Source organism: Festucalex cinctus, chromosome 7 (assembly GCF_051991245.1).
Source record: "Festucalex cinctus isolate MCC-2025b chromosome 7, RoL_Fcin_1.0, whole genome shotgun sequence".
Taxonomy (NCBI): domain Eukaryota; kingdom Metazoa; phylum Chordata; class Actinopteri; order Syngnathiformes; family Syngnathidae; genus Festucalex; species Festucalex cinctus.
In genome coordinates, this window is record NC_135417.1 from 11,826,998 (window position 1) to 11,854,644 (window position 27,647).

General features: G+C 38.4%; 1 protein-coding gene across 1 annotated transcript in view; it reads right to left on the bottom strand.

The window, feature by feature from the left end:
- cdkal1 (CDK5 regulatory subunit associated protein 1-like 1) overlaps positions 1-27,647 on the bottom strand; it is a 295,854-nt gene that overhangs the window by 19,322 nt on the left and 248,885 nt on the right. Inside the window, exon 20 of the transcript XR_013284163.1 lies at positions 6,872-6,943. The gene's annotated coding sequence lies outside the window, so the exon portion shown is untranslated. The remainder of the gene's footprint in view (positions 1-6,871; positions 6,944-27,647) is intronic.

A 27,647-nucleotide genomic window follows, 5' to 3' on the forward strand; every position in this document is an offset into this window, starting at 1 on the left:
CCCAATCTTTGTGACATTTATGAAGGTAAAAATAGCTTCAAATAATTTTAGATGCAACTCCGATGTATTCATTGATTGATCTCTATTATGGCAGTTTGTCAGCCTCGTGTCTCCAACTTTGAAGCCAAAGCAAGTCTCAACACTATTATGTGCTATTATTTCGGAACGGGTTTCCTCCAAAGTAATTAATCGACTCATTAAAATAAAGAAAGAAAAAAAGGAAAAGGAAAAGCAACGCCATCAAGTCTCTGTTGATGTAGGCTCAAGTGGAGACAGACTTTTTAATGGCAATAGCAAGAGAATGTGGCTTTGGTTCTGACATCAAAAGGCAAGTCACATAATAACATGGTCATGCAGAGGATTTCCTCTTCTTCCAAAAGTCATAAAAACTGTGAATGATAACCCGTCAAGACAGTTTTAGGGTGCTAATTGTCGAAACCTCCAGTAGCTGTACGGTTAAGCCATTAAAAGGAAATAGACCTGATATTTTTGAATATTAAGAACATTTTCGTTCTTGATTGGAATACAGTAAGCTGCCGTCTGTGAGGTTTAATGTCAACATCCGATGCTCAAAAAATTAGCCTTCGTTTTCTTCTGAATGTAGCATGCATAGTCTCAACTAGGGCCTGACCACGATTTGTTATTCTTTATTTATTTATTTTTTATTTATTTTTTTAGGCTAATTCCAATATTTGGCAGATAAAAAATAGTGATTACTGCTTAATCAGACAAATATTAAAAATATATAATGCATAACATAACTTATTTCTTCTTAACGGTCTTTTATTACCGTATTTTATGTATTTATTTATTTTTTTGCTGCGATTGGCTGGCGGCCAGTTCTGGGTACCTTAATTGCCTCTCTTCTTCTTAATATAGCATTTATCCCAATATAGCATTTTCCATAAAAACACATGAAATGAATGGCAATATTTCCAAAAGTGTCACTCAAAATTTGAGGTTGTATAACATATTTGCAAAGAATGAAATGAATACACCAGTGCTTCATGTAAAATTTAAGAATAGGCTATCTACCATTTGACCAATTTTAGCAACACAAGTTTGTCGTCTTGTTCTGATAATCGTTTTCTCCAACACGTTATGACGTACGTGATTTATAAAACAAGAAAGAATAAATCTGGCATCATGTTGAATGAATAGTGACACACGCTGTACTGAGCTGTATTAAATAAAGTGAATAGCAAAAGAAATACAATACTGATAAAGCCTAATGTCAGGTACAGGCCCAGCCAGCAAGCCCCGCCCATTGTGAAACTCTCTGCAGTGATCGATGGCTTAACAACTTGTCATAACGAAGCCAACTGCTAATGCTAATATGGACGTGGAATGTTTTACGTTGATTCCCTCTGTGGTTGGAATATTGTCATTTGACAACGTCTCACGTAGATTATGAAAAGTAGGATAGATTGTTAATCAATTGCAAAAGCTACTTCCCAAACGATTTTGTTTGAAATCGATGGAAGCCAATTCGCATTCCTTCCGCAAACAATTTTATCCTAAAGCTCGACAAGTGCAAAAACACTTTTTGATCCTTGCTATGCGATGATCAAAGTTCTGCTGAAGGATCTGAGACTTTGTCGCTTAGCAACAACACCTTCTATTTGAGCAAGATAGCATCGGCACGCTGCGTTTCCTCTGGAAAACGTCTGCGTAAAATCAACAGCTAATATTCTTGACACCGCCGAGGGAAGTTATAATAAAGATAATGGAGGCTCCTGTGAATGTGGGTTAGGCTCCACGTGTGTTTGTGGGAAGCAGGAAGTGCGAGTCAGAGTAATAGAGGACGGCTGCCTTTTAATTATTTACAGCTGAGCAACTGAAACTCGTCACTCTCCCTCTTGTCAGTCTAGCCTATAATCCCGAGTTGGCTTATAAACACAATTAAAGTTTCCATCTCGTTCTCGTCCTGGGTGGCCAAGTTTGTGCGTCTTTAGTATATTTATGCTCATTTACCTCTTTGCGGGACAAAAGTCGCGAAGGGTTTTGTAGTGCTCAGAACCCCGTTGCCTTCTTTGACCCAAATTGTGTTTATTTAACCTCTTGGGACTTTTCCTTCCCCACCAAAAAGATCAAATCTGTGGTTGATTTATAGCCAAATAAAGTCCCCACAAAGTTCCACACTGGTTTGATGGATATTACCGATTGAATACACTTTGTTTCGATTATCGCCGTTATTCCTTTTTTTTTTTTTTTTTTTTTAATTATCGCCGTTATTCCTGTGTGTATTTTTTTTTGCAAATCTTATTTAAAATTGATCCCATTTTTTTTCTTTTAAATAATAATTTGCCTTCATTATTGGCTAATGCAAAGACGTTATAAGACTTGAAAGAAAGTTGAACTCTTTTACTGCCACACATGATCAAAACAGCACAACAACCCCACAGTGCCAGCCGATTTTGCCGATTACGAGCATTCGTCAGATTTGATCATATTCCGTCATGTTTCATTGTCATTCCATACACCGACAGCCCATTGAAAAGAGACACAATGCTGCCATCTACTGGCCATAGTTAGTCGGTGCTTTTGATTCCATAACCCATTGACCAGGCAGCGCTGCACTCAGACGTTGCACTTAATATTGATGAAAAAAAAAAAAAAGGTAGATGACGTCATTTAATGTTTATGGCGGCATACATCGTGATTTTACTAATCGTCATTAAACATTATAGGCGGTCAAAGAGTTAATATGAAATGGTGAGGTTGGAAGTCGAGAAGTACAGTTAGAACATTTGCTGACATTACTTTTTAGTATAGCCTAAAGTCTTTTGCTATGTGTATGATTGTGGGTGGGCTCAAACATCACACAGGGTGAGGGAGAGGTGATTGTCTCAGAAAAAAAAAGAAGAAGAAAATCCATTCTCTGAAGTCCCTAAATCAACACGAGACGGTTATTTATGTGCTCTTTAAGGTGAAAGCCTTTCGTCTCTGTAGGCCTTTTTTTTTTTTTTAGTATCTCACGTTTGCCGTCTGCTTTTAACATTCCCCTCTTCCAATGTGACCAAATAAGCTGTCTTGGTAAACTTTCGCCGAAGTTAATGATTTCTAAAAGGTGTTGGCAGATGAAATTATCACCTTCTTGAAAGGACCCGTTGACATCCCACGTGTGAGCCTCACATGTCTGCAGTTCGACTCAGTTTCACTCCACCCCTTAAACTTCAGTTTAATGTTGTTATGGAGATCGGCGGTGGCGTATGTTGGCCGGGCACAGTTAAAAAGCCGAGTTATGGCGTATATTCTTTTGGGTATTACAAAAAGAATGAGCATAAAGACTATAAAATGCTGTAACAACACAACTGAAATATTTTTTTTTTTTGGTGATGAAAGGACGTCTTTCAAGATATAACTTCCTTAGATGCTTGCAGATCATCAATCGCCGAACCGACGGTTCGACTTCCGAGGCTTTCTGCTCATGCGTCTGTTTTGTTTCAATTCCCCTCAAGAACATCACGAGATGAAAAATTCCCACCATGAAAGAACATAAATCGAGCCAGCGTAATATGACAGCAACTGGACCCACGAAGCTGACTGTTCAGACCATCTAATAATGAAAGATTTCTTTGAAAGGCCATGTCAGCAGGTGAATGGGGGTGAAATATATATATATATATATATATATATATATATATATATATTAGGGGTAGCACGTCCGCTTCCCAGTTCTGAGGTCTCCGGTTCGAGTCCAGGCTCGGACCTTCCTGGGTGGAGTTTGCATGTTCTCCCCCGTGCCCGCGTGGGTCTTCTCCGGGTACTCCGGTCTCCTCCCACATTCCAAAGACATGCATGGCAGGTTAATTGGGCGCTCCGAATTGTCCCTAGGTGTGCGTGTGAGTGTGGATGGTTGTTCGTCTCTGTGTGCCCTGCGATTGGTTGGCAACCAGTCCAGGGTGTTATAACCCCTGCCTACTGCCCAGAGCCAGCTGAGATAGGCGCCAGCAGCCCCCGCGACCCTTGTGAGGAATAAGCGGTCAAGAAAATGGATGGATGGATGGATATTAGGGGTGTTAAGAAAAATCGATTCGGCGATATATCGCGATACTACATCGCGCGATTCTCGAATCGATTCAATAATTGGCAAAATCGATTTTTTTTTTTTTTTTTTTTTTTTTTTTTTTTTTTTTTTTTTTTTTAGGATTCACACCTTAAGAATGGAAGAATGTTATATGAACGGAACATTAAGCCTTAATATTTTATTTCAATGCTGTTCAAACATGAAACAGATTACAACCTCTATAAGACTGAAATTTCAGATAAATAAATAATACATTTTCATACAAATCTTACACTCTACAAGCTTACTGATTAGTATTTTCTAAATTTGAATGAAAAAAAATCGCAACAATCGACTTATAAATTCGTATCGGGATTAATCGGTATCGAATCGAATCGTGACCTGTGAATCGTGATACGAATCGAATCGTCAGGTACTAGGCAATTCACACCCCTATATATATATATATATATATATATATATATATATATATATATATATATATATATATATATATATATATATATATATATATATATATATATATATATGCTCCTTCTTCATATCATCCATCGTCCACCCTTGATGCTACCGACTTATCCTTTCTGGACTGAAAAGAACTGCGTATGCTTTGATGCTCATCGGACCTGTCAGTTTCACTTTAGCGACTTATCTAGCAATCTAAATACTTGACAATACAACATAAACGATTATCAATCTACCTCTCCAAACCAACAAACAAATCTAGCTACTACCTTTCTTCAATTCAATGCATCACGCCTCCTCTGCTGTGTTTGTAACATCATTTGTTGGTTACATGCAGCGTGTGTCAGAAATCTGAATGTCTGTAAGATGAAAAGTGTGCAATCCCAGATGTTAAAAATAAATACCGTAATTGCCGGACTATAAGCAGCGACTTTCTTCACACGCTTTCAACCCTGCGGCTTATATATGGATTTTTTTTCTGACAGCCGCCAGGGGAGCTTGAGCAGAAAAGGTAAGAAGAGTGAGACAGTTGGAATATACGTGGCGAGGAAGACACAAGTTGAATGTAACTTGGCACTTTGTGCATGACTAAAATGAGCATAAACAGACCCTCATCGTGTAAAATGCACGAAGTCTCCGTCTCAGTGACTTTTACCGGTATGTTATTTTTAAGCAGCCCTGTTAGTTACTACCGTATTACCGTACCGTACCGTACTACCGTATTGCTGCTTGAGTTACTGCCGCGTCAACAGGCACTGTTTGGAAAGAAAAGCTAAGGTATATTATTAACTCATTCACTCGCCGCCATTTTCACATTTGGCAATCCCGTTCGCTCCCGGCTGTTTTACTGGATTTTGACTGATTTTGCAAGGCCCACAGAATATTGTCTTCTATTGCTATAAAAGCATCGAACCCATCAAAAGAAAGATTAAAGTCTCTTCTTTCAACGGGGGAAAAAAAAAGTATGTTTCTATCTGTTTCCGTGTTGCAGCAATTAGCATTAGAAGAGAGCTAAGTTTGATCAGTTTTCGCAAATCTATTTAAAATTGTAAGTAATTGAGCTTTTTTTCTAAGTGGCCTTGGTTGATCTCCTTTGCTCTGCTGCCACCTGCTGGCCGTTTGTGTAATAACTACCATTTCTGCAACCGTTCTTTGCAGTTCAGAGGCTGCATCAAAGCCTTCTGTGTGCTCTAGCATAAAAAAAAAACAAAAAAAAACACGTATAAATACGTCCTTGGGACACTTAAAACATTAAAAAAAAACACGTATTTACACGTTATTGGGAGCAAATGAGTTAAACCTTTGAAAACTCTTTCTGTGTACCGTCTTTCTTTGTAAATATCTCATGTTTAATGTGGGCACATGCGGCTTATATAGTCAGGTGTGGCTTATGTATGGACAAAATGCAGTCCAGCAATTACAGTATATAAAAGCATAAACGGGCCCTTAATGGGGAAACCCGTGCCCGTTTTGTCAATACATACATTCAACAACTGTGCACTCATTACAACACATTTTCTTCAAGTAAAGTATGGACAAATTAACTTGCAGTGCAACTTTTGCAATCTTGGCTTGATTATTTTAGAAGGTTCCATTTTTCCATCCAGCTGAAAGCGAACCAAGATAACGTTCACACTTAGCAACACACAGCGCAACAAACACACGCACGCACATTCACCAGCATCCTTGCCGTTTCCTGAATAGGCTGCCAATAGCAACGTTCTGCCTCAGCCAAGTCTTTGCACTGCTGGAGGTTACGAGCTCAGCTCATGTCAAGCGTGCGTTTTACCAACAACCAGTGCAAGAATGGTGAAAAGCTTTTTTACGATGGAGTGGAGCATATAATTTGACCGCAGATATATAAAACACGTGGCCATCTACTAAATCATAACAATTTTGTAGATTTTTTATCTGTGCCTCCTTCCTTCGTTCATTTACTGTCACTGATGATTCCACCTCACTTTCCCTTCAACCAAAATTATGTTGGAAAAGGTTTTCTCTAGTCGCTCACTTCTGTATGGGAACATTTTTATTTTTTTTTAACAGAATCATACTGTAGTCCTGAGTCTGCATCTTGTCAAATGTCAGCAAAAAAAACAAAAAAACAATAGGGAAGATCTGCTCCTGGGGCTGTATTACATTATTGAAAACATGAAAGTCATATCTTTCATTGTTTTTCCATCTCAGACTATATGGCCGAGACAAAATCCAATTTTTTTGGCATGAGGACTTATAGCAGCCAAAGTATTACTTCAAATGGGCTGACAGTATCTCATGTCTCTTAAATTTAAATTTCATAAATGCATGTGTGCAAATACCTTGATTGTGGACAAAAAACATAGAACATAACTCAAAACACATAATTCTTTTGCTTACCATCTTCAGAGCAGCCATTGCAGCACAAAGTTGATATGTTGATTCGTAGCTCTGAAGCGGTGCAGGATCGACCTAAAATGACAGAGACAGTTAATTGAGTTAATTGGCATTTTTTTTTTACTTGGTCTGAGGAAATATTCTAATATTTTGAGATAAGATATTTGGCTGAAAATGCCATAATCAGCAATATTAAAACAATAAAAGGCTTGCAATATTTCAGTTGATTAGTAATGAATCCAGAACGTATGGCATTTTTGCTAATTTAATTGCATTACAGAAAATAATGGACTTTACCACAATATTCTAATTTTCTGAGACAGTCCTGTACATGTAAAAGTTTACTGAATGGTATTTTTTAGGGGTGTTAAAAAAAAATCGATTCGGCGATATATCGCGATACTACATGGCGCGATTCTCGAATCGATTCAATAATCGGCAGAATCGATTTTTTTTTTTTTTTTTTTTTTTTTTTTTTTTTTTTTTTTTTTTTTTTTTTTAGGATTCACACCTTGAGCATGGAAGAATGTTATATGAACGGAACATTAAGCCTTAATATTTTCTTTTAATGCTGTTCAAACATGAAACAGATTACAACCTCTATAAGACTGAAATTTCAGATCAATAAATAATACATTTTCATATAAATCTTACACTCTACAAGCTTACTGATTAGTATTTTCTAAATTTGAATGAAAAAAATCACAACAATCGACTTATAAATTCGTATCGGGATTAATCGGTATCAAATCGAATCGTGACCTGTGAATCGTGATACGAATCGAATCGTCAGGTACTCGGCAATTCACACCCCTACTAAGAATGGTCGTTGCTTCTTGGAAGCACAAAATACTGCCATGTTAAGCTAGAATTGGACCTGCAATATTCCTTCTTTAAAAAAAAACAACAACAAAGTTTTAAAGATGCCAAATATACCAACTCCGTTCCAGAGTCGCTAATAGAAGCATTCAACAAACAATTTACGATGTCTGATGACCTGATCAATGTGACTGAGCCTAATCCGAGCAAATAAATGATCCAAATTGTGACTGGAAATGGTTAGACACACACACACAGACTTATTTTCCCTTGAGGCTGCAATACTGACAAAAAGACACACAACTCTCACAAGGACACACAATGGGAATTAGAAGCACGGCTATCTCCCCACGGCGTGGCTGACACAACTTTTGGATGAACTTTTTCCATTATCGAGCATCCATCCATTTTCTTTACTGCTTCTCCTGAACTGGAGTTGGATAACACCCTGAATCGTTTGCAATCAATTACAGGGCACATATCGACTGCAGCTCTTCAACTGACTCATTGAGTGGGAACCGATCCCAAGTCATTGCGTGCACAAACGTTTCGTTCGAAACCTCAACCCACTAATCCTGGCAAAATGTAGTCTTGCAAAATACAGCACGCGCGTCATTTTGTGAAATCGCTTTGAGGTGCAAATGCAAACGACAACTAATCGACCAACATCGAGTATAATCTGTTCCAGTCATGCTGGAAAACTCTAACGATGAATGAGTCGGACATGTTTACTATATGAAATGAACCACAACAATTTATGCATTAGGTGCTGTCGTCATTTGATCTAAAAGATAACCAGGAAGTGAGATATGATGTTTGATATGTGCCATTTGTGGACTTGTTTTGTTCTAGTTTGTCTTTTACCCAAGCTGGTATTGTTATTTTTTTTTATTACCATTGCTGGTATGAGCTGTTGATGTCATGATACTTAATTAACATATTGTTTGTAAACACATAGTTTTCAGTATTATGACAACCGCTGTTGGTTAGTGCAAGTTGATAGGAAAGTAACAAAATTTGTTATGATACTAATGATATTGGGGGTGGGACTTAATAAGTTTTTCTTCCTCCTTTTCAGGCTAGGTTTAGAAAAATTTGTCTAGAAAAAATGATATATTGTTATTGTTGATTACTGGCTGAAATGAATGAATGAATGAATGAATGAATGAATGAATGAATGAATGAATGAATGATTGAATGAATGAATGAATGTAGTCTGGTCATGGATACGCTGACGCCATGCATAATGAAGCATCAACCTCCATGTTTTTGTGTGGATGTCATGGCTATATTTGATTAAAGTTCTGTATATTGGCGAAAGTCTAAATTGTAGAACCTTTGGGGGTTTGAAGCTTGACACATAAAAAAAAATAAAAATCTTCAGCGATATAATCTGTTACAGACACCACACAGATAAGAGTCAGAGATTTAACACGTTTGATCTTAGTCATCGTGTGTGTTCCGATGATCTCAACACAGCAAACCACACAAAAAGATCCTATGACACCACCGACCCAGAATCTAGTCCTCAAAGATCACAAAAAGATAAAAAACAAAAACAAAAAGAAGGAACCTAGCAACAACTGGAAAATACAAGATGCAACATGGAGGAAGGCACGTGAATCGAGGGAATAATGCTTGTCCTGGGACTATTTCTCACACAAAATCCAAAACGTGAAGTTGCCCTTTGGGCATTCATAGCAAGGAAGATGGCGATGAAACATGGCAGCCTCTAGTAAATGAAACTTCAGCCATGTAAAAATAATTAGTGATTACTAGACAGATTACAGTTCGTTTAGGTGAACTGAATCACTAGAATCAGTTAATTTAAAAAGAACCGTTCAAAAGATTCGTTCACCGAATCGTTCACTCGTGGCAAGACTACAAACGTTCACTCACTGAACTGGTATGGCAGCACGTTCACTCGATCAATCGTACGCGAACGGGAAATGGAGGCGAAATGGCGAAATGGAGACAAAACGTTTGTCCGATTGCTATCAGATTTGAACTTTTGGACAGAATTGTTTCTGGGCCTAAGATGGCAGCAAAACTCAATTTATTGTCACTGTGGTTGAAGACGGCCATTTTATGGTGATTTCAGCCATTTTCAGACTTCCTTCCAAAACAAACTTCCAGAGTCGGTTTCATCGCTCCCCAATTTGAAGCGGTCGACAGACGGACGACATGGGAATTGTGAGATTGTACACGTTTTCACCAGTGCGTGTGGGCAAGAGCACTTCTGATGGATCACCATCAGATCACCATCTTAATGCCTCAACTTTGCAAGGTCGCAAGCGTCTTAACTGAAGAGATTCGCAGGCAGAAATGCAATAACTGCTTTCATTTATGTTTGCTTTGTGGGATCGCTGACCCAATTGTCGTTTTACATGACAAGATGGAACCTGTCATGTATGAAATATTGTGTATATATTAGGGGTGTTAAAAAAAATCGATTCGGCGATATATCGCGATACTACATCGCGCGATTCTCGAATCGATTCAATAATAGGCAAAATCGATTTTTTTTTTTTTTTTTTTTTTAGGATTCACACCTTAAGCATGGAAGAATGTTATATGAACGGAACATTAAGCCTTAATATTTTATTTTAATGCTGTTCAAACATGAAACAGATTACAACCTCTATAAGACTGAAATTTCAGATAAATAAATAATACATTTTCATATAAATCTTAACACTCTACAAGCTTACTGATTAGTATTTTCTAAATTTGAATGAAAAAAAATCGCAACAATCGACTTAGAAATTCGTATCGGGATTAATCGGTATCGAATCGAATCGTGACCTGTGAATCGTGATACGAATCGAATCGTCAGGTACGAGGCAATTCACACCCCTAGTATATATATATATTGAGTACATTTGAGTACTCCTGAAGCGTTCACCTACTGACTTGTCCGCCAACCGGAAATGGCAACACGTTCGTTCGCCCGCCGACTCGTTCGCCCGCTGATCCGTGCGCGTCTCCGCGAACGGGACGCTTCCTCGGTGACTCGCTCCTGAACGCCAATAGTGAGGCTGCGTGTGTGGTAAAATCCCGCCCACGTCTGACGCTAGCGTCCGATTGGTCGTTGGCGAAAACTGACGGCATGAACGTGGCCGCTCTCAAGTGAACTGAGAAGAGAACGAACTCACGTTCACTCACGTTCACTGAAAAAGATTCGTTCGAAAGAAGGAATCGGCCGTCACCGACACAACACTAAGACCTGCTATTCATGCATACTATTGACATGAATAGCCCTTTTATTTTAGATTAATGAATTATTAATTCACCACTAGATGGTGAAACCCTTTTTCTTTTCATGTGAATGAATTAGCAGGTTCCACTGTGTCATCCTCTTATGTTACGCACTTTACATCACTGGTGCTGCTATCACCTTCCCTGCCAGTGAAAACGCAAAACAGGTGAGGGGTTTTCCTTCCCCAAATAAACGACAGACTTCATTTCTGTTCCGTCTTCCGAGCAGGTGAATGTCAGGTCAGTAGGCCACAATTAACTCATTCACTCCCAGCCATTTTCACTGTAGTATTTTCCTGGTTTTTGACTGATTTTGCAAGGCCTGCAGAATATTATGTTTTATTGCTATAAAAATATGGAACCTACCAACAGAGATATTAGTCTCTTATTTTATCAGGAAAAAAAGTATATTCCTATCTGTTTACACTGTGCAGCAATTAGCAATAGAACATAGCTAAGTTTCATCATTATTCACAAATCTGCTTAGAACTGTGGGGAAATCAGCCTGCTTGATCTCTTATACTCTGCTGCCACTCAACCATTTTCTGCAGTAGAGAGACTGCATCAAAGCCTTCTCTATGCTCTGGCATAAAACAAAAAAAATGCATAAATACGTCTTTGGGACACTTAAAACATTTAAAATATGACGTATTTATACGTTTTTGGGAGCTAATGAGTTAACATCAAGAAGATATCTAGCTTTACAGTGCACACCCATCTTTTTTTTTCTCTCTCTCTCTCTCTCTCTTTGTCGCATCCCGTTACTGTATATGGCGTCATCAGCAGAGCTCGTTTTCCTTCTTTTCTATTTGCCCTCCGACTGTTTTGAACACACACACAAGCCAGGAGAATGTCGGTATTGACGATGGCGGTGGCGGTTTGAGGGAGGTAATGAGACAGAGAAAAGAAGGGGGGTGATGAGGGAGACATTGACAGACAAATAGAGAAGCAAATGAGAGCCAGAAACAGACATAGTGGTGGTGGTGGTGGTGGTGCCCCCCCCACTTCTTCACCCAATGAGTCAAAAAGTCAAAAGCACCACAAGTGTCAATTCCTCGCTTGCAGAAGCCAACTTTTCATCCGTCCGTTCTGTCATGGCTGAAGTGAAATCCTGCTCAGAAAAAAGACGACTTTCCTTCCTGGAAGCAGACCCAAAGACACATGTTGGGACTTTTGAGAGATACGTTTCAGAAAAAACGTTTTATTCATCAGCCTCTCCGTTAATGGGCAAGCATATGATATGGATGACGACTTTGTACAGGAACGTTCGCAGGAAACAAGAAAAAACGCCGACACAAGTGTGCGCCTCACGATGAAAAGATTTGTTGACTCCAGTTTTGACTGTCAAGAGATTTTAAAATCTCGAGTGCTTTGACCACATTTTCCATGGCTTTTGAATCAATGTGCCAACCCAATAGGCACCGGTTACAGATTGCTTAGCAACCGCCACTTGTTTAGTTCCTGTTCAAGGACCTTTCTGAGGGAAAGAATTCCATTTGAAATATTTATTTGCAACAACATGACCTGTGCTGTTGTCTGCTTTGCATGACCAGACTTTTATTCAAGCAAGCGGCCATTGGATGCAACTCTGTGCTTTTTTTGTAATTCCTGTGCATATATCTTGGAATTATTGCAGCACAATGAATTGGCTCAGGTCAAATTGCTAACAAAGGAAAAAGTCAGTGCAGGTAAAGTTACGGCTCGGAAAATGATTTCATATTTCAGTTCTGACTTTAATTTATTTAATTCAATCTCCGATGTAATAATCGTATTTACTGATTGATTGAATTTTTATTATTATTATTATTATTATTATTATTATTATTAATTCAATCTCTGGTGTAATAACATTATTTATTAAATTTTGTATGTTATTTTTATTATTAATAATAATAATAATAATAATAATAATAATAATTCAATCTTTGGTGTAATAACATTATTGATTGATTGATTGAATGAATTATTTTTTTAAATTTTATTATCTGTTCTCATTGCTGCTGGACATGTAAATTTCCAAGGGATCAATAAAGTCTAAGTCTAAGTCTAAGTCTAAGATACATGACATGAGATAAGTTTCTCAAGATCAGATACACTTCTGATAAATTTCGGAATCCCCGTTCTTCTTTTTAATGTGGATTTACTTCCAATTTGGCACAAAGGATATACTGCAAAGTACTTACTCATGCATCCAATTATGACATGTTGCAGTTGGGCGGTCTCCACCTCATTCATTTATGTAATTATTTGGACAACAATGGTTCATTCAAAGTTATCAATCAGGAGAAAACCAATTAATTAGTAATTATGCCATGTATCCCAATGAATGCGGTCATCAGGTGGAGAAAACTGGTCCTGGAAATCACACCAAAATTCATGAAAAGATGAGGGAAAAGAATCCTTGATGGAAAAAAAAACATGTCAGGGAGGCTGCTAAGAGGATGGGAGCAACATTGAAGGAACTGTAGGAACTTCTTGCAAGTACTGGCTGTATAGTACATGTGACAAAAATCTGTGTTCTTTAGATACAGTATCTGGGCTGTAAAGTAGAGGTGTTTTTTTTTTTTTTTTTTTTTTTTTGGTGGAATGAGGCACCACATGGCTCCCTGGGCTGAGTGTGGTGCTTGCTGTAGCAGCAAGAGGGAGCAGCAGTACAGAGCACACAAACTGCATTTTTGACTGCAGTGATGTCATTCTTCCAGTCAGTGCCAAAAAAAAAACAAAAACAAAAAACAGGTGAGGGTTGGAGCAGCAAACAGTGACCGAAACTGGATCCTGCTCATGTTTTGCTCTGAATGCTGTTAACTACTTGTGTTTGTAGATGCTTATAGGTGTTGTCTTTCCTTGTGTCAAGCACATTGAGTTGCCTTGTGTATGAAATGTGCTATACAAATAATTGCCTTCTGATGTTAAACATGTCCTTGAGTCTATTTTCAATACCCGGATTCAGGTCATACTATTATGTGTCGATTTGCTGTAAACAATTATTATGGCATATATTTAGTCTTGAAAATTCATTTTTGAATGGCATCTTTTGGAGTTAGTCACCTGAAAGTGCCCGTCTTAACTCCTTATACTCACACAGGTCAATTCATTTGACACATCCGGACATATGATTAACAATATTATCCCAACACATACAAATGTTTTGTGTTGTCCTGTGTTAAACTAAAACTATACCACTCTGCTGATATAATCCCCCGACACTGACATCCCATCAGGAAATAACAGAAAGTGAGCGAGGATGTCTGGTGAGATTTGAAAACTGTTATTTATTCTCACTGGGATTTGCTGTGTGATGTTTCTCCAACAGGCTTCTGAGTGCTGCTGCAGCATGAGGATAGTCACGCCAGAGCTGCTTCGGATGAATAACATTTCATGTGCAATAATCTGTGGTTTTCTTGTCACAAAAATTGCACACCAGCGCAGATGGGGAAAATGGGTTCAGCCATCGCCACAATCACACTCAGAAACACACTTGCGCAAGCTCCACGAAGGTATTGATGAAAAAGCAACAGAATTTAGTAGGGGTGTGAAAAAAAATCGATTTGGCGATATATCGCGGTTCTCGAATCGATTCAATAATAAATTTTTTTTTTTTTTTTTTTTTAATTTATTTATTTATTTTATTTTTTTTTAAGAGCTCAGAATTGTTCATTCGGTCTTATCATCATTGCCTTTTTTTTTTTTTTTTTTTCCTGTGTGTGAATCGATTTCTAAACTTCCATTTTTGATGGAAAAATATTCAACAAAACGTCTGACTTCGGGTTCGGATTCACACCTTGAGCATGGAAGAATGTTATATGAACGGAACATTAAGCCTTAATATTTTATTTTAATGCTGTTCAAACATGAAACAGATTACAACCTCTATAAGACTGAAATTTTAGATAAATAAATAATACATTTTCATATCAATCTTACACTCTACAAGCTTACTGATTAGTATTTTCTAAATTTGAATGAAAAAAAATAAATTCGTATCGGGATTAATCGGTATCGAATCGAATCGTGACCTGTGAATCGTGACACGAATCGAATCGTCAGGTACGAGGCAATTCACACCCCTAGAATTTAGACATTAGTGCAAATTAAACAACAAATGTCACAGAACGTTCATAGAAAATTATATAACGCTATGAGTGAATCATTTGACTCGTACTGTTATTCAGACTATAAATCGCTCCGGAGTATGAATTGTACCAGTCAAAAAAAATGCATCACACTTCCATTGGTGTTGCGATTTCAGAGTGAATTTCGCATTCTGGGCCAGATCCACTAAAGGTTTGCGTAGCTTTTGCGGTATAAACGGAGCAATCTGGGAGCGTGTAATCCACAAAACCTGCGCAGATGGAGAAATTCAGCACCAACTGTGCCGGTGTTTTTTGTGCGTATGCAAATGAGGTCATTTCCGTACATTCGGCGCAGAACTTGACCGCCTCTATTCAAATGAGACTCATTGATAACCATCCATCCATTCATTTTCTTGACCGCTTAATCCTCACAAGGGTCACGGGGGGTGCTGGAGCCTATCTCAGCTGGTTATGGGCATCAGGCGGGGGACACCCTGAACTGTTTGCCAGCCAATCGCAGTCATTGATAAACAGCGGTGTTTATTTTGTTGGTTTAAAACACAGGAGCATATCGGGGGGGTTGGGGGGGGGTACATTTTGCGATCATTTTCTTCTCTCAATGATTGATCAATAACAACTTCTAAGGCTAAGTAAATAATTTGAAATAAATACACAACACATTTCACCAGTAAAACAAGGGTAAGAAAGGCATTGCCAACACAACTGGATGACCCGATGCACCTTTGAGGTTGAACAACCTGTTAATCAAGTAGACCTTGACGAGGTGTGATAGCCTTTACATGCAATGGTTGTGTCACAACATGTGTGTACGTGTGTGCAGTGATTTGCAAGCGCTCCAAATAACAGTCAAAGCTGGCGGGAAAAAAAACGGTCATTAACTCTTTGACTGCCAAACGTTACCCAAAAAACTCCAACGGTGCCAGCCGTTTTGGAGCATTTTCACTCAGAATATTGTGACGACATAAATATGGTGGTAAGATGACATAAATATGGTGGATACCATATGAAAGATTGGATTCCATTCTATCATGAGAAAAAAAAAAAAAGTATGTTTCTACCTTATTCTGTTCTTTAGTAATCACCATTTGAAATTAGGTCATTGGAGTGACATAAGCGAAAATACAAAAATATTAAGAGAAAAACAAGCTTTTTAGTGAAAAGAGACATTTTTTTGCGCAACAGTGACTTTGACACTAATATTCTTTGTTTCGTGACAAGGCAGCGCAGTACAAGGCGTTGCGCTGCCCATTGAGAGAGAACCCCCCCCCCCCCCCCCCCCCCCAAATGTAATAAATGTAAATTAACGTTTTTGGCAGCATTCATTCGGATTTTAGAATACGTCATTAAACGTTTTTGGCAGTCAAAGAATTAAAAAGCTGCGTAGGTGACGTAAATTCACACGCAGTGACTCTAAATGATACATGAACACACACACGGGGTTTAAGAAAAATGGAGGCACTGTGACAACTAGGGGTGTTAAAAAAAAATCGATTCGGCGATATATCGCGATACTACATCGCGCGATTATCGAATCGATTCAATAAAAAAAAAATCGCATTTTTTTTTTTTTTTTTTTTTTTTTTTTAAGAGCTCAGAATTGTTCATTCGGTAGTCTTACCGATTCAACGTCTTATCATCATTGCCTTTTTTTTTTTTTTTTTTTTTTTTTGTGTGTGTGTGAATCGATTTTTAAACTTCCATTTTTAATGGAAAAATATTCAACAAATCGTCTGACTTCGGGTTAGGATTCACACCTTGAGCATGGAAGAATGTTATATGAACGGAACATTAAGCCTTAATATTTTATTTTAATGCTGTTTAAACATGAAACAGATTACAACCTCTATAAGACTGAAATTTCAGATAAATAAATAATAAATTTTCATATAAATCTTACACTCTACAAGCTTACTGATTAGTATTTTCTAAATTTGAATGAAAAAAAATCGCAACAATCGACTTATAAATTCGTATCGGGATTAATCGGTATCGAATCGAATCGTGACCTGTGAATCGTGATACGAATCGAATCGTCAGGTACGAGGCAATTCACACCCCTAGTCACAACTATATATAATTGACATTTTTGCTTGAATAATCAACAGGATGACAAATCGTGATGGGTGTCGTCCATGTCAGTGGCAGGACATGAATGACCGACTGAGAAAAATCCAGTCGCTACACTTTCTAACCAAGCAGAACATCAGCTGAGACATGTCACCACCACGCGCACCCACACAATAACTGCTGCTCCTTTCACACCTTGTCAGCAGGTACTTGTTGAACAAGTTGTTCAACGTCAACGTCGTATCGGGCCAATTCCAGATGTGCAAACAGACAGTTTTGGGACAGGAAAAAGGAGGCAGAGAAACCAGGTCAACTGGCGCCGCGTCTGTCTGCGGGCGTCGACAGATCAAAAGACAAGAGACCAACGGAACATCTGCACATGTCCCGACTTGTATGAAATGATGCAGACATTTGTTGGAGTCGATTTGTGTCTTATCCTTGAAGGGGCCCGTATAAAGGGACATCTTTAAATAACGCTCATGCAAGGTCCATCCTTTGCTAATTCCTAAACATTTAACACGGGCAGTCACATAAAGTCACTGGGGCCGTTACATAGAACAGGTGGCGGAGCAGTCAACTCTGACAAGTGCAATAGCAGCAAATGGACATACGGTCTTGTTATCTTTACTGCTCTGGTTTCATCTCTGGTCATAAATCAAATATGAGATATGACATTCGTCCTTGTGTTGACTAATTGAAGACATGGAGGAAGAGTGAATCGCAGGCGCCTCAATAATTTACAGTTCTGTCATCACAAGTGACGAAACGACATTAAAGCGCCAGATGACGTTAGCGTACCAGGCAGAAGTTTGTCACAGAAGACGACCCCAACGTCCGTCCACCCCTTTTAAGCTTACGTTCATCCGGAACGATATTTGTGCCATAGAGTTGCTCACTGGAACCAGGACCAGTGAGCAACTCTATGGCACAAATATCGTTCCGGATGAAAGTTCCGATAAAAATCCCAAATATTTTTGGTAAAATTAAAAATTAAGACTCCCCCTTGCCTCAGTACTGGCTTAGCTCAGCTCATGTAGTGGTAATTTTACCCCTTCAAAATATGACCATAGCGATTTGCTATATTTAACTCAACTCAACTCAACTTTATTTATAAAGCGCTTTAAGAACAGGCGTTGCTGTATACAAAGTGCTGTGCATAAACATCAGTTTTGCAGTAAACAAGAACAAAGCAAACATTTTGCGAGTGCGAATACAGTTTTTGTTTTACAAGTAAATACATTTTACATCAGTAAATATATAAGAAGTAGTGAATAAAGAGATAAATAAAATAAATACATAAATAAGTAGACTAAACATCAGCAGCAGCAGCATCACAAGAGACAAATACAGGACAGGACCAAAACAAACTGCAAAGCAACTGACAACATGGGCAACTGCATAGCAACTGAAATCATCAGCAGTAGCAGCAGCATCACAAGAGACAAATACAGGACAGGGCCATACAAACTGCATAGCAACTGACATCATCATAACAAGGAACAGATACAGGAGAGGACCATATAAACTGCATAGCAACTGACAACATGGACAACTGCATAGCAACTGAAATCATAAGCAGCAGCATCACAAGAGACAAATACAGTACAGGACCAAACAAACTGCATAGCAACTGACAACATGGGCAACTGCATAGCAACTGAAATCATCAGCAGCAGCAGCAGCATCACAAGAGACAAATACAGGACAGTACCAAACAAACTGCATAGCAACTGACATCATCAAGCAGTAGCAGCAGCATCACAAGAGACAAATACAGGACTGGACCGTACAAACTGCATAGCAACTGACAACACCATCATAACAAGGAACAAATACAGGACAGGACCATATAAACTGCATAGCAACTGACAACATGGGCAACTGCATAGCAACTGAAATCATCAGCAGCAGCAGCAGCAGCAGCATCACAAGAGACAAATACAGGACAGGACCAAACAAACTGCATAGCAACTGACAACAGGGGCAACTGCATAGCAACTGACATCATCAGCAGTAGCAGCAGCCTCACAAGAGACAAATACAGCACAGGGCCAAACATACTGCATAGCAACTGACAACATCATCATCACAAAAGACAAATACAGGAGCATAACAACACAATGAGCACCACAACAAAGAGTGTCCAATGACTTCTCTCAGCTGATCTAGCCAAATCTGTAATTAATTGAATGACTTATTAAATGTCAATGTACTGCAGGTAGACGGCTCCATTTGTTTATGTCTTCCATAGAAGTGAACTTCTCATTATTTTATCTTGTATCACATTAAAGGTGTTGTTATTCTCTTATTTTTCCCCCCCTTGGTCTCCTTTTCATTTGAACATCTTTAAAATCAACACCAATCATATCTAATGCAAAAAAATAATAAAAAAATAGAATATATGTGAAAAATGTAAAAACAACAAGCTACCCACCAATAAATATTTCAAGATTCGTATTTCCGAGCGAGGCTGCCGCCGCCCCAGGAATGACACAACCCTTGTTGGGATTGCGTCGCATCAAGCCAGCACATTTGAATGCTAAACCCATTAGCCGAGCATCACTCACAGTCGGAGCTGGCGGTGATAAATAACCCAAGCAGAGGAATCTGATTAGGGGAGATGGAGGCAGGAGATCTGAGGGAATAAGTAACAGCAACGTTGCTGTTATCAGGCCTCAGTCAGATTGGAAATCGTAGACCGAGACAAACATGAAATGTTCATCTGCGATGAGTTGTGGCGGCTTGTTTCCCAAAAACACCAGTTGGGACCCGAAATTGGGTCTGAGGTTTGTCACTGGTGGATTGCAATTAAATGAAAGCTGAATTTTGCACGCACGTGTGTGCTTAATCCGACCAACAACAAAAAAAAAAGTCGATTCCCAGTGGGAGAATATGGCAACATTTTTGGTCAGTGAATCGGTCCTTTTTTAAATGGCATAAACAGCTCATTCAAATACGGTCAAGTAAATGTATACTTAATTACTGAATCTGAATTGTCTAAAAGGGAAGAGGAAAAGTAAGTGTATAACACTTTTTTTATTGAACAAATTTAGGCTTTAAATGTTAGCACGTTTTCTATAAGACTCTTAAGAACACATTAAAGTATTGTTTGAATTATTTTAACTGTATTTGAAACTAGCATTTAAGTTTGAAAAAAATGTCCTCTGTAGTGGACACATCATAGCTTAAAAATAAAACATTTTCTATTTCTCAAAAATTTCTTTTGCAGTATTACAATTACTTCACAAAGATTGGGGAATATAAAAATAAACATAATTGGACAATATTTTTTTTTTCCTGGTAGTCAGGTGGATATAAAGGTCAAATTGTTGTAAACAGGTAAAGCAGCCTACTTGAACTGAAGTGTAGACAATCACTTTTCTGTAAACAATTGAGGAAACAACGTCATGTTTGTCGAATTGCCGATTATGTTATGGACTCAAGTACTTCGCAATGTCAAGCCTTTTTTTTTTTTTTTAATTACTTTCCAGCGTTAAATGTATAACATCAGGGGCATTTGACTTTTGAGTTACACTTCTAGTATATTTTTTTTCAAATACTGTTGCACTATTAAAAAAAAAAAAAAAAAAAAAAGTCATGCATAATCTGGACAATACATTCAAAACTTGCCAACAAGTCAAATATCAACAATTCTTCTTTATCATATTCCTTGAGTTCAGCTTGATTTGAATTAATTACATGATCTACACCTGAATCCAAATTACACCGATGACTAACTTGACCGTGTGTAGGTAATTACAATTCCTTAATTGGATTTCAGGTGGTAATGAATATAATAAATGGCAACTGATAGATGAGCATGACCTAATCATAGCATCTTTTAAATAAAGAGAGAGAATGTGTGGAAGCTAATTTGGATCCCAACACGATTTTTATCGGTTCCACTTTGTGCACTTTAGTCAATAAGGCGCATCTTGATTTTTTGTGCAAGCCTCATTTTGCCCGTTTGAGGCTTTTTGACCTGACAATTCCGTTCAATCGTGGAATCGCGTCCAAGTTTTGATGCAGCGTTCATATTTTGGACGAACATGTCGTGAACTTCGTGTATTTCTACCTGATGAATGTTTTTTGTGAACGAGCCGATTATGGCTTTTGAATGACAGTTCATTTTGGTTCAAGATTGTCAGGTCAACAAGTTAAACCCTGATAGCGGCTTGGCTGTGTAAGAAAGAAACAATCAGACCTGGTTTATTATGAAGCGCAAATTCAATTTAGCGCCACTAGTTCAGTGACGAGCACGTCTATGCCTCCTGCACTGAGACGCTAAACGGGTCTCATAAGGTGTCCTTGTGAAAAAACAAACCTTGACCTTTCCCACAGAGTATTATTAATAAATGCAGGTTGCATTAGGAAAGGTTAACGAGCAGTAGTGTCAGAAATGCTCACGAGCGGGAAAGGGATGGTCACATGACGGGATTTATTTTATTTCTATTATTATTTATTTAGCCATACACTAATGTACACTAGTTATAAAGAGTATATATTACAAAAAACAAACAAGTTATCTTTTTGAACTCATTCACTCGCCAGCCATTTTCACATTTCGCAATCCCGTTGGCTCCCGGCTGTTTTACTGGATTTGGACTGATTTTGCAAGGGCCACAGAATATTGTGTTCTATTGCTATAAAAACACGGAACCTATCAAAAGAAAGATTAAAGTGTCTTCTTTCATCAGGAAAAAAAAAAGTATGTTTCTATCGGTTTACCTTTTGCAGCAATTAGCATTAGAAGAGAGCTAAGTTTCATCAGTTTTCACAAATCTATTTAAAATTCAAAGTAATTTAGCTTTTTCTCTACATGGCCCTGGTTGATCTCCTTTGCTCTGCTGCCACCTGCTGGCCGTTTATGTAATAACTACCATTTCTGCAACCGTTCTTTGCAGTTGAGAGGCTGCATCAAAGCCTTCTGTATGCTTTAGCATTAAAAACAAAATAAAACAAAAAACGTATATATACGTCTTTGGGACACTTAAAACATTTTTAAGAAAAAACGTATTTATACGTTATTGGGAGCAAATGAGTTAAAAATGCCACAATCTTCTAGGCATCCATTAAATAGTCCAGCTGGAAAATACAGTCTTCTGAAAGTGGGTATTTGAATATCTTTGTGTCTCACTCTTTCTCACTTATATGCACACAATGACACAGACACGCAGTATGTGGGTCATTTTTTTTACGATGGTGTCAGTGTCTGGACTCAGCAGCAACATATTTGCATCAGTCATCCTAACTAGACCGTGAAGAGAGACGGATTTCCCTGCTCAGCTGTGCTCGTGAGTCAGAAAAAAAAAGAAAAATACCCTCATAAAAGCCTGCTGGACTAAAGCAAGGCCCGAGGATAACTCGGATCCAAGTAATGAGCCAAACTTCAGGCATTTCGCTTTTGGCGATTCAGATTTATTGTAAGTAGAAAGCAACGTGCCATGAGGCAAGTCATAAAAAAAAATGTAATCATATAAAAAAGAAGCTGTAGTGTTGGTCTTATTTAAGCTGCTCTCTCACAAGCATTTTCTCAGTACTGCATACAGTATCAGTCAATATTAAAAAAAAATGAAGTACAGTAATTAAAAGAAAAATTAACTACTGTAATATCCCGTGTAGAATATGCCACCCCAAAAGCACCCATAAAAATCGGTTCCGTTTTTTTGTGTATTATATGTTCCTCTGATTTGCTGGCATCCTTTCTTATACTGGCCAACATTTTGTTTTGGAGCATTCAAGGACATTTGAATGATTTGAGTAACTCTGGGCTGCTGCGTCTGAAAATGACATCCATTTCTTTGCATTTGAAAGAGAGATTGATTGATATTTTAGACAATTCACTGGATAATTAATTTAGGGATACGAAAAAGGCTTGTCATTTATTCTGGTTTATGTTTACTGCTATTATTGTCTCATTTTCTGAATAAAAAAACAAACAAACAGATTTTAGATAAATCTGTCACCCTCGATTTTGATTAATGAAACGAAACGACATCAGTAATGAGTTTTACGGCTCAAACAAAAGATTTGAGTGAGCCAAAAAGTGGGTCAAAAAGTGTTCAGCCTGTGCCAGTGTGCCGTCATTTTTGTCTATTAAACTGCCCTTGAAAAGTAATTTCATGTCTCTCACCATCTTGCACGCGTCGAGGCTAGCATTAGCAGCTAGCTGCTAATGCTAGAGATGCTTTTTTTTTTTTTTTTTTTTTTTTTTTTTTTTTTTGTGTGTGTATGTGTGCGTGCGTTTGCGTGCGTTTACGTGCGTGCGTTTGCGTGCGTGCGTGCGTTTGCGTGTGTGCGTTTGCGTGCGTTTGCGTGCGTGCGTGTGCGTGCGTGCAAATACGTATAAATTTATACTCATTCATTCACCTAAAACCTTATAAATATCCCATTACCCTTCGCCTTAACCAGGTACTTCAGAATCTTGCCAGAGTCGTGAGATTTAAATGGTCAGGAGACCAGAGAAAAGGTCAGAAAAAAAAAGAAATAAAGAGAAAAGAAAGGTAAATCAAAGTGACATCCAGCACCGACCAAACACTTCCTGCCTTCCCAATGATTACAAAATCAAAGTCTTACGCCAACCCCGGAAGCCTCTAAATTCCAGCAAATTTAGCGAGATCTCAAGAGCCCAGAGGAAAAACTAAAGAGAGGAAGGAGGGAAGGATCGATAAGGCAGAGTGAGATCAATAGAAGCCAGTACATCCAATCCATCAAAGTGAAGTCCAGCACCAACAAGACCCCTCCTGTTGGCTAACGAATTAATGCTAGAGATGCTAACGCTGGAGCAAGCAAGCGCTGAATGCTGGCAACAGGCGCCTTATAAACACAATATCAGTATCATTGAACTTGCTTACTTATTTAGCCATTTTTGGCAGTCAAACATGAATATTTTGCCCATAATAAATGTGACATTTTCATTATTCTTCATGTACAATTAGTACCTTTAAAAACACATTTTGCAACTTGCTGTCGACTGAAAATGACGTCACAAGGGCTCAGGTAACCAATCACAGCTCGGCCTGTGAATGTCACATGACCAAACCTAGAAAACAGCTGAGCTGTGATTGGTTACCTGAGCCCTTGTGACGTCATTTTCAGTCGACAGCAAGTTTACAAAATGTCTTTTTAAAGGTACTATTTGTACATGAAAAAAAAATAAGTTACCACATTAATTATAACCAATATATTAACTTTATATTGCAAAAATGGGCTAAATAAGTGAAGTAATGCTTTAAATATGTTGGAATGTAAGAACGCTTATTTTTTTAAACATATAGGTGCTGTACCATAAATTTGTTAATAAAGGTTTTTTTTTTGTAATTAATAAATGGATAGTACGGTGGGAAGATTTTGGATCATTTTATTTTCAGTGGGGATTGTCTTATTCAAGGGATTTTACTGTAATTTAGTTAGGATTGCTATTGTGGCAGACTATAAGGTAAATTTAATTACAAAGTAATAATTTTAACACATTACCACTATTTTTTTTCCTGCTTGATCCAAATATTAACATATTAAGTCTTCGGTCTTTCGCACCAATGAACATGTAAAGTACAGAAAGTCCCAATTATTAATCTTGAACTCAGTTGTGTAATTGCATCACAAGAGGTGCGACCGGAAAAACACGCTGAGCTATGAGCTTGTTTTGCAACGCTTGCGATCGTATAAACCGAAATTGGTGTAAACCAAAATAGGCTGCTTTGTGTGCGTTAGGCTTGAATGTGAGCTCACTTGTGCAGCCAATGCAAAGCAACCAAATTCAACCTCTAATTAGGTCTGCTCATCCCAATTTTAGAAGACTGGGATTTCAAAAATAAATCAATCAAAAAAAAAGTCCATGTAAAAAGCAGCCTCGTGGCATCCCGAAACTTGAAAATTTGGCTGCGATTGCAACTGCGGGCTTAATTAACTCAATAGGCAGGATTGTCAGGTCGTATAAAAATAGTTTGGGACGCTATTACGAAATTATGATGAGGCAGGAAGGTGGTTAATTAAAGTCACAGAGAGCTGTAATTGCAGCAGTCATCTCGACTCCTTTTCTCACATTTTTTGTCATTGAAAGTACGTCTTTTTTTTTCTTTTTTTTTTGCAAAGTGTACAGAAGGGCTGGATACAAACAAACAGGGAGTGATGCAAGTCCTTCTGACTCATCACTTCAGTAATACTCCCTTTCCTGCCCACAGTTTTCTCTGCCTCTGAAGTAACTGATATGAACTTGAAACTGGTGTCTCTAATATATTTTTTCTTTCTTTTCTTTTTTTTTTTGAGCCGGACTTGGGTCAGCTGATAGTCAGCAAGCTGGGGCCTTGATCCCAAACTCCCATTCTGGTCAACTTTCAACTACAAAAAGCCACACACCCCCCCAACCACCCCCTGCTGCTACTTTTAACTTTTCATCTCGCTCCAGTTCACAAAGAGCTTTGTTGATAAAGTCCACTTTGGAGTGAAAAAGATTTGACTCACCTTCTCACAACTGTTTGGGGATGAGAGTATTTGCTTTGAGGATGTTCACACGTGTCAGATGAGGTTCAATTGGAACGTCGCTATCAGATCTCAATGCAAAAAAAAAAGAAAAGCGATCTAACATCAACATGAAGTTGCTACATTCAGAAGCAGGCATGACACCACTGACGAATAACGTGAATGTTCATAACTGTCATTTCGTCATCATCGTGGCAGGCCTCCGTTCCTCAGACACAACTTGCTCAGAACAGGCTGCGAAACGCGCACGCACGCACGCAATCAGCGATATCACTTGCTGTGCGCACAGAACGGTTCCTTTGCCAAGGCGACATTCTGTTGGCAAATGTTGTGAGAGTCCCCCAGTAGTCGTCTTCTGCTCACTTTGCACTTCATGCAGTCTGTCGTTATCTGCTACTCACTCGTTGGCATGAGAAGTATGCACAGACTCGGCTCAAAAAAAAAAAAAAAAACAGAAAAAACAAAAAAACGTCCTCGATGACATGCAGGCTTCACAAAGTGAGTTGAAAACTGCAGTCGGCAGGCTGAAGAATATAACCAGTGGTGGACTCGGCAGGTTAAAGGAAATAATTTTAACGAGATTCCTGGAGTTACTAAAATAAAAAAAATGATTTATTTTATTATTTTTTTTAACTTAAAGTTATGGGGAAAAGCAAAGTTTTCAATCAGGATTTTAAAGCATTTTCACTCAGGGCTGACTTTATTTGTGTGCCGCACAACAGCTAAAAGCTACTTCACCATGTTTGCTTTGAACTCTGAACTCCACTTAACCGACCCGAAGAGTAGTGTCGAGTAATTTAACTGTCAAACGTTATTTCTACGTACCTAAATGGCGCACACTCCGTAGTTTGGGCATATTGTGTAAATCAGCCCTGCTCGGGAAATCCTTCAGCAGAATTTTCAATAGCTTGGTCCAGTTCCAGAAATGTCCAGATCACGAAGATTTGCTTGGTAGTGTAAATGTCAAAATTGATGTGCGGTCAGGAATTCTGGCCATCCGTCTATTTGCACACTCTACAAGGTCTTTGAAAAATGTTCATGTTCTATCAAGTGAGCTGTCAAAAAGTGTTAAAATAATCAAAATGAAGATTAAGTATTTGCATATTCTGAGTATTGAAAAGACAAATTTCCCTCAAGGCAGCTTTGGCAAGGGATGAATGGCCTGCATTTTTATTTTATTTTATTTAAAGTGTAAAGTGAAAAAAAAATGTAATCATGTAATGAGTAACTATCCAGAGCAAGGAGCCTTGGGTCTTGTTTCTCCTAATTATTTTTTTCTTCTTCATCTTACGTGGTTCGAATAAACCGAAAGTAGAAGAAACAACAACAGCAAAAAAAATATATATATATTGCTCTTATTACTTTACTTGCGATTATAGATGGTTAATAGCACTGGTTCGTATATTGCCCTCAAGTCAAAGTGGAATAGAGGGCACATATATACGGAAACACATATAAGTCATAGAAAGCTGCAAGTGAGGCTTTCAGTTGACCCCTTTGACCTGCACCCAAACTCGAGTGGATGCGAGTAATGGCGCCCTGAGGCAGCGCAAATGTTTGTGTGGGTTAATGGGCAAATGAGAGAAATAGGTGTGCAAGCATGTGTGTGTTAGTCTTTTTTTTTTTTTTTTTTGCGTGTGTGCTTGCGCATACGCATGCTTTCAGACATGTGAGAAAGCGCGTTTGTGTGCGCGTGTGTAAGCTGTCAGCTCTGGAAGCAACAAAAATCCCCGAGGCTGTGACAGACGGGCTCTAAACCACGTTACCCAACATACCCCAATGCCTTGCTTAATAGTGCATGAGATAAGAACGCTTGGATTTCAAAATATCCCCCCCCCCCCCCCCCCACCCTGTCACTTGAGAAAGTGTGTTTTATACGACTCAAGTTGGAAACTGGCTCCCCGTCCAGGATGGGTGGGCTAAGGAATTGAATGTAAATTCAGCTGCATGCATCAAAGTGCAGAATATGTATTTTTTTAAAAACAACACTTTTGGGGGGTGTTGCATTTACACACAACGGGTGCATGATTGTAAATGTCTACACAGACGCAACAAAACGC